This window comes from Rhinolophus hipposideros (assembly GCF_964194185.1).
Source record: "Rhinolophus hipposideros genome assembly, chromosome: 6".
In the NCBI taxonomy this organism is placed as follows: domain Eukaryota; kingdom Metazoa; phylum Chordata; class Mammalia; order Chiroptera; family Rhinolophidae; genus Rhinolophus; species Rhinolophus hipposideros.
The window spans coordinates 31,793,832-31,805,711 of NC_138052.1; the positions used below are offsets into that span (position 1 = coordinate 31,793,832).

At 38.4% G+C, this 11,880-nt stretch overlaps 1 pseudogene across 1 annotated transcript; it reads right to left on the minus strand.

Annotated features, from left to right (window-relative positions):
- Positions 1-9,537: 9,537 nt before the first annotated feature.
- LOC308499051 (large ribosomal subunit protein eL19-like) lies at positions 9,538-10,127 on the minus strand (annotated as a pseudogene). Its single transcript has one exon. The product of its transcript is annotated as a large ribosomal subunit protein eL19-like (transcript).
- Positions 10,128-11,880: the final 1,753 nt, after the last annotated feature.

Genomic DNA, 11,880 nt, shown 5'->3' on the forward strand with positions numbered 1-11,880 from the left:
ACCCTTACTAGCTCTGTGAACCTGGACATATGTAATGGGCCTGGCACATAATAGGTGCTCAAAAAATGTGAGTTCCGACCATATTTCTTTTTAACTTTCTGAAGCTCAGTTTCCTCAAATGGAAAAATGAAGATAATAATGTTTACTTAACAATTATAAGGTGTTTTAGGAGGATTACCTGAGCTCATGTACATAAAAATGTTTTTTTGAACAGTAAATGTAAAGTAAAATAACATTACTACTAATAATATTGTCTTCTGGTTTTAAGTTTCAATTAAAAGAGTTGATTTTCAGGGGTGATTTAAGATAGGAGACAATAACTAGACAATTTAAATAAAATTTAGGATCTCGTGGGGCCACCAATGCAAACCACATGGATGTACAATGACTCCTGTTGTTTCCTGAAAATGTGCAGAGCAGGCTAGGGAGAGGTTCTGGGCTGCCAAGGCTTGCTTGGTTGTTGGTCTAGAATTGGATGGAACAGGAAAGAACAAGTCAGTCAAATGATAAGTCTAAGATATATTCTCTCTCTCTCTCTATTACTATCTCTCTCTCTCATTTTTGTCATATTATTTTACGATTTGGTAATGGTTGAGTAGCATCTTTGCAATCTAGCCTCCATGATACTACCCTGAAGCTACTCCAAGCCACAATGCAATTTTCCCTGCCCTTCATAGAGCTCCCTTTTGTGGCCACTAACCTGATCTGCTCTCTTTCTAGGAGTAATGTGACTAGATGGCCCAGGTTTCTTATGACTCCATTTCAAATATTCTATCCAATTTTATTCATGTGCCACAGCCTGTGCCTCTTTTCCTCCACACCCTTGTGCATTAAAATTCAACATTGATTGTTTCATTTCCACAGACCTTCATGATGGCTAATTTACATCTGGAATTTATCTTGCCAATGATCCCCTCTGTCCTTTAATCCTGCACATCCCTGCCAGATTATTCTTATAAAAGTGCCATTTTCATCATGTCATTCCGTACCTTAAGCATTTTCAGATGACGCCTAATATCTACAGCCCAAACTCCCAAATTCTTCCCACAACAGCTGGCTCCAGCTTGTCTTTGTCACTTTATCATCCTTTATGACTCTTCCTTGTATCCAACTAAATTAGTCAGCTATCCCACTCCAGAATAGTCTTATCAACAAACTCGATTCTTCTCACTCTCACCATTTCCATTTCCTGACGTGTGTTTTCCCTCTCCTTTCTATTATTTCAGTCATATAGTTGTACAAGTGAACTTCCAACAAACACATATCGCACGTGAAAGGCAGTGGTGATGTTCAAAATATGAACCGATTCGTGTGGACACTGAAACATCAGAAAGGCTCTATCTAGTGTGGGAGTCGTGTCCCAGAGAATGCCTTCTGGGCCAGGCATCGATTGCAGTTACTGGGTCCTAGGAAGGAGAGGGAGTGGGGGGTATGGTGGGGAGAAGTGTTGGGAATTCCTGGTGGAGGGACAGATATGGCCAGGTCACTGGAGACCCTGGAGTGGGTGTGGGGGAAGACTGTAACCATTTGGCACAAAAACATCTCATTATTTAACATCCAATATGAACACCCAGAGAATACTGGCTGAACTCCAGTGTCAGGCTTTGCTGATGTCTCTCCAGGCTCAACTTCAGCTCCTCATCCAACAACAGTGATCCCTCCCCACTCTAAATCATTTTGCATGTTTCCCATACCACTTACATTTATAGCCTTCCATTGTTTATTGTTTTGTTGGAGGATTATTGTGCAATTCATCCCAAGAAGATGGTAATATTTTTCCAAAACAAGAGTCACTGTATCTTTGTTTCTTCCTAAATGTAAAATATACTGCCTTTCTTAGGTGGTCACTTGTATTTATTCATGAAAGTTGATTAATTGAATAACTAGGAACTATATACATCATAATGTAGTCATTTCAAATCACTTAGAGAGTGAAGGAGTGACATACAGCTTTGAGAAGGATAAAAGCTAGAGTATCTCTTCCGAGAAATATCTATATCTACACAAAATTGTGCATATAATTTCAGGTGTCTCACTTATCTCCTAAGCCATTCATAAAAGCCTGGGAGTCCATGGAACCCAGCTTAAGGACCATGGTTTGAATGGAATTTATTTGAACTAGAATGCTAAGTTAAAGAACTAACTTCTTAATTTTTATATCTTATAGGTACGTTTATTCCTGCCATGAAGGAAACAGAACTTATACAAGTGTACAGCAATAGTCCATGTTCCCATCTAACAGAGCTTTCTTAAAGTTACAGCCCGAATAGCATTTTATCTGATGTGCACTCCAAGTAAAGCTGGTTAATGATGACCATATGCACCCAGGACTCAAAGCTTTCTCAGCACTCTTGATTTTATAAACAGCGAAGCCCATCAACCCCATTCCTACCCAAATGTCCTGGTAAACTTGAATACAGTAGGACTTTGTGGGGCATCCAAACATTTTTAATAAGGCTTTGTAGCATCTTGGTTTAGACCACCCTGAAACCCTACAGCCAACTATTAAAGACTAACTTTGATGTTATCTCGATATTCCAGTGAGGGAGCTACGTTAGGAGAGCTCATCAGTTTTCATCCCTTGGAGCACAGCATCTAAGTGATAGTACCAATCTCCTTGTCTCTACTTGGAAGGCAGAAGAGCAGTAGGACCCACGGGCTTGAGGCAGTGGCCCAGACTCCTCTGGGAATGTTGTAATGCTGCCTGAGGGATTCAACTAAAGTACACTCACTACTGGTTATATTCGTAGATGTGAAATAACAAGTGCCAATAACGATCTGGAGTGCAACCATTTTTGTTCGGTTGAACTATTTAACAAGTACCACATGCTTACGTGTGAAGAGTATGATTCATGTCTAACTGAGGGAGGAAAGGGACACATGAAAATGCAAGGTCAACTTTGTCTTAGACAGGACTTTGTTCATCAGGGAAAGCAACTTAGTGCGTAATCAGAAGTGGAGACATGAGGTATAAAATAGTGAGATCACCGTCACTGAAACTGTGCGGAATTGACTCCCACTGAGTTACGCACCATGACTCAAAGAGATGGGACTTCATCAACTCCCCACGGTGGTTAACTAACCTCCTTGTAATAATCTTCTTTCTGGAAGAAAGAAGAGAACTTAATTACAAGGGAAGCTCCCTGCTATGGCAGAGACATAAAAGTTGAGAAAAATTACACTTTCTCATATTTCATACTGACTTGCTTCATTTCTTGGGAAGAAAGTGAAAAATCTTTTATGTACTAATAATCTTTGCATTGGTTTCTATTGTATGGAACTGCTTGGAGCCCACTACTATGTCAAAGACATTAGAAATGGATATGAAGAGAACCCCAGAAGAAAATAATAAGGAAAAAATAGTTCGATAAATGTTAATTAAAATTAGAGCCAACCTAGGCTTTTCTGTCCATAGACCAAAGTAGTATTACTAGGAGACACTAAAAAAAGTCACTGTTTTCCAAGAAATCTTTGGAGAAATTACATCAGTTCTCTGGAATATGTAGAAGAGCGGGTGTGCAATTGAGGAGACTGTGACTTATTTTTCACATGCTTTGACAACTGTGATAACAAATGAAAGTGTCTGGAAGGAGAAAATTAATTCTAGGTCATTCCATCTAGGGTGGTGCCTGTACCCCATAGTTCCTTAGTGAAAATACCATGATGAAAATGTGAGATTCAGGAGTGCTCATGTGGTCCAGGGAGAAAGGATTAGTTCTCTTGTGTAGCTAATTTACAAGATGGTCACAAAACCAAGCTACCAGAAGCAGGGAGTTGGGGGTAGAAGGGTGGGGTGGTCGGGAGGTGGGGGAAGCAAAGAGTTTCTTGTCCATATTCTGCTGTTTCTTGATTGTGGCAACCCCTGTGTGTGAATGAAAAGCACAACTTGCCTCCAGTGATGTATCTTGGTTATTGAGCACAGAACGTAAGTTTATCAAGCCCACTATTTCAGCACTTAGGTCCACTGTCTCCACCTAATGGACATCAGCCCATTGTGGGAAGAGTGGCCACCACAGCAATGAAGGTGGTATATTCTCCACAGGAGTAGCCTGTGGATATTTGTTGAATAAGGCAATAGGAAGCAACTTATGGCCTTGACCTCACTCTTTTTCTATTCATACCGAAGCCTTCGTCCTGAGATGGCTTGCTCCCTGAGAGAACAGCAGCTATGTCTGAGAATAAAAAATGAGAACAAAATAAAACAACCCTCAAAGAATGCTAGGATGTCAAGTAAAATCTGGATATGTTGAGAAACTTTCAAGTAGAACACCAGTAACTTTTCCAGGCTCCAAAAGTAAGACAAGGCCTTAACAGAAGGATGGGTTACAGGAATAGCATTCAAAAAATTTGAATGAGACGAATGGATAAGCAAAATGTAGTACATGCATGCAATGGAATCTTATTCAACTTTAAAGTAGAAGTAAAATTTGGCATAGGCTTCAACAAGGATGAACCTTGAGGACATTATGTTAAGTGAAATAAGCCAGTCAAAAATGGACAAATATTGTATAATTCTACTTACATGAGTTACCTAGAGTAGTCAAATTCACAGAGACAGAAAGGAGAATTGTGGTTACTGGGGCTGGGGGATGAGGGATAGGGACAGTTATTGTCTGATGGGTACAGAGTTTCAGTTTGGGAAGATGAAAAGGGTTCTAGAGATGGATGGTGGTAATAGTTGCATAACAATGTCAGTGTACTTAATACCACCGAATTTTACACTTAAAAATGGCTAATGGTAAATTCTACATTATGTGTGTTTTACCTCAATTAAAAATAAAAATTTTAGGGGCTCGCCCGGTGGCTCAGGCGGTTGGAGCTCCGTGCTCCTAACTCTGAAGGCTGCCGGTTCGATTCCCACATGGGCCAGTGGGCTCTCAACCACAAGGTTGTCAGCTCAACTCCTCGAGTCCCGCAAGGGATGGTGGCTGCACCCCCTGCAACTAGTAACAGCAACTGGACCTGGAGTTGAGCTGCGCCCTCCAAAACTAAGACTGAAAGAACAACTTGAAGCTGAAAGGCACCCTCCACAACTAAGATTGAAAGGACAACAACTTGACTTGGAAAAAAGTCGTGGAAGTAAACACTGTTCCCCAATAAAGTCCTGTTCCCCTTCCCCAATAAAATCTTTAAGAAAAATAAAAAATAAAATAAAAATTTTAGTGAGTCCTATTTGCATGTGAATCTTTACATAATATTGTAAAATGATGTAGGTAAGATTCGTCACTGTTTTTACAAAGATTTATTATGTTCAGACTGATAGGAAAAGAGAAGACAGAGTTGTGTATCTGGCATTGAACTTCCCCTTATTATTTGGGAAGTGAACCCAAGTTGTTTCATATGGGAATTCTAAGAAAGTTGAGAGACTGTGATCATTCCACGTAAAAGTAAAGAAAAGGGGAAAAGACAAGAGGAAGGAGGAAGAAGAAGAGGAAGAAAAAGATTTAAAAAGATTACTGACTTTGGCACTCTTATTTTATGAAAATATGCTCCCATATATTTCCCCCGACACCCTTACATATCCACAGCTTTGGATCCAAGATATAAATGCAACCAGCTTGAAATCTGACTTTCCAGTCTAATTTCCCAAAACTCCCTTACGTCAGTCACTTTAGCGTTGGAAAATTGAGAGGTCATCTAGTCCAACAGTCATCCAGATGCTTGAATCCTCTCTATACAGTTGTTCGAATTAGCCTGACGTCTTACTTAGTTGTGATCTTTCACTCATTTTTTCCAGTTGGGCCCATAGAATGATTTGACAGAAAACTACTTTTAGGGAAAAGAGGAAAAGAAAAAAAAAAAAAGAATCACATTCTAATTTAAAACTTAAATTCTTCTCATTTATTAATTCTATTTTAAAACAATACATTAAGTCTAGTATGATCCCATATATGGTCCCTTCCAAATATATATGTGTGTGTGTGTCTGTGTGTATATGTGTTGTGTATTTCATATGGGAATTATACATAAAGAGAGGGTGCCAAAAAAGTATGCACATCTTAAGAAAGGAAAAAACTGTATTAAAATTGTTATACAATTAATTACATTCACATGATTAACAAGATCTTTTGCGCGAATGTAATTCTACACATTGCTACCGTAATTCAATTCAACTTTGAAAAGTAATACATAGATAACATCTCTTAAAATGTGTACATTTTTTGGCACCCTTGGTATATATCATCTAATATTATATTATATTATATTTATATAACATAATATTATATATGTACATATATACATATATGTATATATAGTTGCTACACAAATATATAGCTTCTTTGAAAGTAAAGTTATGGGTATTGTTTATTTTCTACCTTTGTCTATTTGTATTTTCTAATTTTTATTCAATTAAGGTTTACTATTTCTTCAATAAATTAATGAGTTAAATATCTTTGATAGTATTCATTTCATATTTATTTGAGAATTATGATTGTATTCTTTATAAAAAAAATTTGTTAATTAAATTTATTGGGGTGACAAAGATTAGTAAAATTTTATAGGTTTCAAGTGTACAATTCTGTAATACATCATCTATATGTCATATTGTGTGCTCACCACCCAGAGTCAGTTCTCCTTCCATCACCACATATTTGACCCCCTTTATTCTCTTCTACCATTCCCTTTTCCCCCTTACCCCCTAAACTGTTTTCTGTGTCTATGAGGTTTTGTTTCTGTCTTGTTCCCTTATTGCTTTCAGTTTTATATCCCACATATGAGTGAAGTCACACAGTTCTTGACTTTTTCTGTGTGACTTATATCTCTTAGCATAATCATCTCAAGATCCATCCACGTTGTTGCAAATGACAGTATTTGAATTTTTCTTATGGCAGAGTAGTATTCCATTGTGTATATATACCACATCTTCTTTTATCTAATCATCTATCGAAGAACACTTTGGTTGTTTCCATGTCTTGGTCACTGTAAATAAAGTTATAATGAACATCAGAGTATATACAAGGTCTGACAATTAGGTTCACAAACTCATCCTAGAAAAAGTGCTACATACCTCATTACTGGATATCACTACAATCACCTTCGAACTACTACCCTTGGGAAACTACTCACGGATGCCAGCGCCTAGTCCACCTTTCAAAGCAATTTTGGAACTCTTTTTCTGGAATGGCCATTAGAGTTGTCATCACATTACCCTTGATGTCCTGAATATCATCAAATGTCTTCCTTTCAATATTTCCTTCATCTTCAGGAAAAGAAAAAGTCGTTGGGGGCCAAAATCAGATGAATATGGAGGGCGTTCCAATTCAGTTATTTATTTACTGGCTAAAAACTCCCTAACAGACAGTGCCATGTGAGCTGGTGCATTGTCGTGATGCAAGAGTCATAACTTTTTGGTGAAAAGTTCAGGTCATTTTTGTCCAACTTTTTCACTCAGCCAGCAACTTTCAAATAGTAAACATGGTTAACTGTTTTTCCAGTTGGTACAAATTCATAATGAATTATCCCTCTGATATCAAAAAAGGTTAGCAACATTGTTTTGACTCTTGATTTAGACTGACAGAACATTTTTGGTAGTAGAGAATTGGCTGACTTCCATTGTGCATTTTGACACTTTGTTTCAGGGTCGTATTATTACATCCACGTTTCATAACCAGAGATAAAATGGCCGAAAACATCATCTTGCCTCTCCAAAAGGTCTTGGCAAACTTCACCTCTCCTTTGCCTTTGTTCATTGGTGCGCTCCTTTGGGACCATTTTTGCACACACCCTTCTCATGCCAAGATTTTCAGTTAAGATTTCCCTAACTGTTTCTCTGTCGATGTTTACTTGGTCTGCTATGCTTCTCACAGTCAGCCAACAATTTTGACACACAATTCGATGAATTTGACAATGTTTCTGTCAGTTCTGCTTGTTACTGGCCGCCCTGACCTCTCTTCATCAATGATGTGTTCTCTCTGCTCCAGAAAAACGTTTAATCCATTTGTACACTTCCATTTTCTTCATGGCATTATCCCCATAAACTTAGACTAACATGTCCCTGATTTCACTTCCACTCTAGCCAAGTTTAACAAGAAATTTAATGTTTGTACGTTGCTCTAATTCAAGCTCAGACAATCTTATGACAGCATATAAAAACTCAGAACAGTAATGAGCATCACTCAGCAAGACACCACCACATGTCGACATGAACACAGCTGTGAGACACTGATATACCAAGGTTATGAAACCTCACCGAACTCTTTGTACAGTGCTGCCAAGGTAAGCACACGGTGGCAAGTTAACGAACTTAATTATCAGACTGTATATATCTTTATGAATAAATATTTTCAGATTTTTTGGGTAGATACCCAGAAGAGGGATTGCTGGTCATATGTAATTCTATTCTTAATTTTTTGAGGAACCTCTACTCTACCTTCCACAGAGGCTGACCCAGTCTACATTCACAGTGTATGAGGGCTCCTTTTCCTCCACAGCCTCTCCAATGCTTGTTATTATTTGTCTTGTTGATGACAGTATAAAAATTAATTTTTAACATAGGTAATCTTTCTCTAGTGTATTGTTAGTCTGGAATCTTGTACTCTCTCTGGTGCTTCAAGTTGCTCATGGACTCACTTTGCTGTTATTTTCTGGGTTCTTGGGCACAAGCTTTAAATAATATGTTATTTCCTCCAGTTGAGCATCAGGAAAATATGTGATAAACCTCACTTCCACTTACTGCTCTTTTCCTTTATTCTCCACAACACCATTATAAAAGGTTTTTAGACTTTAGTGAAAGATTTGGTAGGCAGCAGATATCTGTCATTTGTAACTAATCAGAATCTTTTGAACCCATTCTTCGTGTTTGGATAATTACACATGATAGACATCTTTCCATCTTAATGAAGAATCCAAACACATAATTTCCAACTTCCTAGCTGCGGGTGAAGATATGTGAGATAAATTGTGCCAATCAGATGCATCACACAAGACTGGCTAAGAAATTAGTTACTTGGTAAAAGAGGCCAATCACAGAGCATCCATTTTACTGGCATAAAACTAAGCAGAAGCAGTGTTGTTGGAAGCTGGCTGCTGTGACCAACTTCTCATTCATGGCCTGTTATCATGGCCTCAATAACAGCAATGGCCTGTTATTCAATTATGTTGAACAAAAGTAAGTAGCTCCAAAAGAATATACACTGTATTACTCTATTTATATGAAGCCCAAAACACATCTGTGGTGACAGAAATCAGAACAATGCTTAACTATGGATGTTTGAAGGGTTTTGTTTAGGAAGAAGCATGAGGAAAAGTTCTCAGGTGCTGGAAGTATTCTATGTCTTATTTGGTCAAAACTCATTGAATGGAATATGTAAAGTCTGTGCATTTTATATAAATTATACCTCCATTTAAAAAAAAAAAGAAAGAAAGAAAGAAAAAATAAATCTTTAAAAAATAATCCAGTCTTTTATCTTTCTTTTTTTCTTTTTTTTTTGGCAGATGAGGGCTATTTTATTGAATGTTCGATCTATGTCTTGGACAATGGCTAGAAGAGCTAAGTTTAAGTACAGGTCACTATGTACAGGTAAGAGAGGTGAAGCTTTATTTCTTCATCTCTTCCTCCTTGGACAGAGTCTTGATGATTTCCTCCTTCTTGGCCTGGAGCCACTATTCACAGCACTTGGGTCCTTCCTTGGTCTGAGACCTACAGGCCTCAGCCTGATCAGCAAGAAGCTTCTTGCGAGCCTTGTCTGCCTTCAGCTTGTGGATGTGTTCCATGAAAATCCGCTTTTTTTTTTTTTAACACGTTACCCTTCACTTTCAGGTACCGGCTGTGATACATGTCAATCTTCTGAGATTCACGGTCTCTTCTGAGCAGTCGGCAAAGAATTCTCTCATCCTTCTCATCTAAGTTACGTTCTCAGGCATTCAAGCATTGGCAGTACCCTTTCGCTTACCTATGCCCATATGGCTACTCTTCCTATGGCCAACGTGTTTTTCTAGCAACAAGCTCGGGAGTGGACACTCACAGCCTTCCGGATGATCAGCCCATCTTTGATCAGCTTCCAAATCTGCTGATGGGAATTGACATTGGCAATGTCATTGGTCTCATTGGGATCTAACCAGACCTTCTTTGTGCCACAGTGAAGGACATTGGAGGCAAGCCTCTTCTGAAGCCGGAGCATACTCATGGCTGCGGCCAGAGCAGAAAAAGGAAACGACTCCCTCTTCACTCTTATTTCTTAAAAACAAAATTTGTTACATCAACATTCTGAACTCTTTTAGTCAATGTTAAATAAAACATATTAGTCTAACATCATCTTCTTCCAACCCTAGAACCTAGACATGGGAGCAATCAGTGAGAATGATGCTGAATCACCAAAGAAAAGCTATGTTTTCAAAATATAACCAGTTTGCATGATATCATGTCTGACTAAAATGTAGGACTGAAAGAAAGAGTTCCATTTTTCATTAATAATAAAAATAAACCTAAGATTAGTCAACTACCAAGTAGGACATAATGCTATTTTTGGCAACTTTTATATATATAAAAACAATCAAAGTTACAAGGTACACAGAAGATCTTTTCAGAAAGGGTTCCAAAAGAAGAATGAGAATTTTTGTACTCTAAATCTGAGAGGAGTGTTTTGTTTTAATGAACTATATAATCACTTATAGGAAAAAATTATTCTCTTTCTTTTTTGTTTTTCATCCTTCATGCTTATGACTGTTCTCATATCCTGACTTCCTTAGCAAAAAGAAATATTATTGTTTATTATGTAAGGTACTGGTTTACTGGTAGTAAACCAACCAACCAAATAAATAAAAGGCAATAAGAGAAGTTTGTACAAAATAGAAGTCAAAGTTAATTTCTCTCCCACATTATTTTCCAAGCATAAGGATATGACAGCTCCACAGAGTTCAAGGATCCAGATATTCTATCTTGTTGCTCTGCTATCTCTAGGGTTCCACCTTCATCCATGTCTATGCTCCAAGTAGCAGAATTAGTATTCATCAATCCTTTGTATTCCATTGGCCAGAAATTAATGGGGAACAATTAGCAGACAGCACCACAATTGTTTCTGATGCCCTGAGAATATAGGTGCTCCATAAGCTTGATCATCTAGAAGCAATTAACATTTATGTTTATACTAGAATGCACAAAGTTCAGACTACCATTCAAATAAGGCAAAGCAAAACATCTGTTTACCGTCATTGTCATTACTCAAAAGCTCACTGAAATGGTGGTAAAGAACTTTTTAAAAGAAAATCTAAAAATTTCACAAGCACAGAGAGAATGAGAGAGGAGATAATAGCGATCAAAAGATGTCAACAGTTCTTGTTAAAATGGCACAGTAGGTAAGCGCTATGTTTATATTCTCTCACGACCACAGCAAAATTATAACTAAACTACAAAACAACCGTCATTAGAATCTCCTGAAATCTTGCTGAACCACAGCTCTATAACTAAGGACATGCAGAAGAAGCCACCTTGAGACTGGTAAAAGGGGCAGAAATGCAGAACAGGCTGGTCCCACACCTGCATGTGACCACTAAAAATCAGGAGGGATATCTTGGCTGCATAGGTTTCCCCACATACACACAAATACCGGGAGGAGCAAGGGGTCCCAGCCCCTCCCCAGCCGAGGGTTCCAGTGCCAGGGAGAAAAATCCCCATAATTTCTGGTTGTGAAAACCAGAGGAGATTGTGACTGAGTAAGACAGGGAGCAGCTGGAGTCCCAGCCGTTACTCTTAAAGGAACCGTAACAGACTTACTCACCAACTGAATCACTGGCTCTGAGCTCCAGGACTGGGGCAGCAGCTGGAGAGTCAGCAGGGAAATGAAGTGAGGAACTGAGTTGTCTGTCTTGGGATGGGAGCTGGAGGGGCAGTTTTCTCCCACATAGAGGAGTTGGTGGAGGTCATTGTTTCTTTGTTGAGTC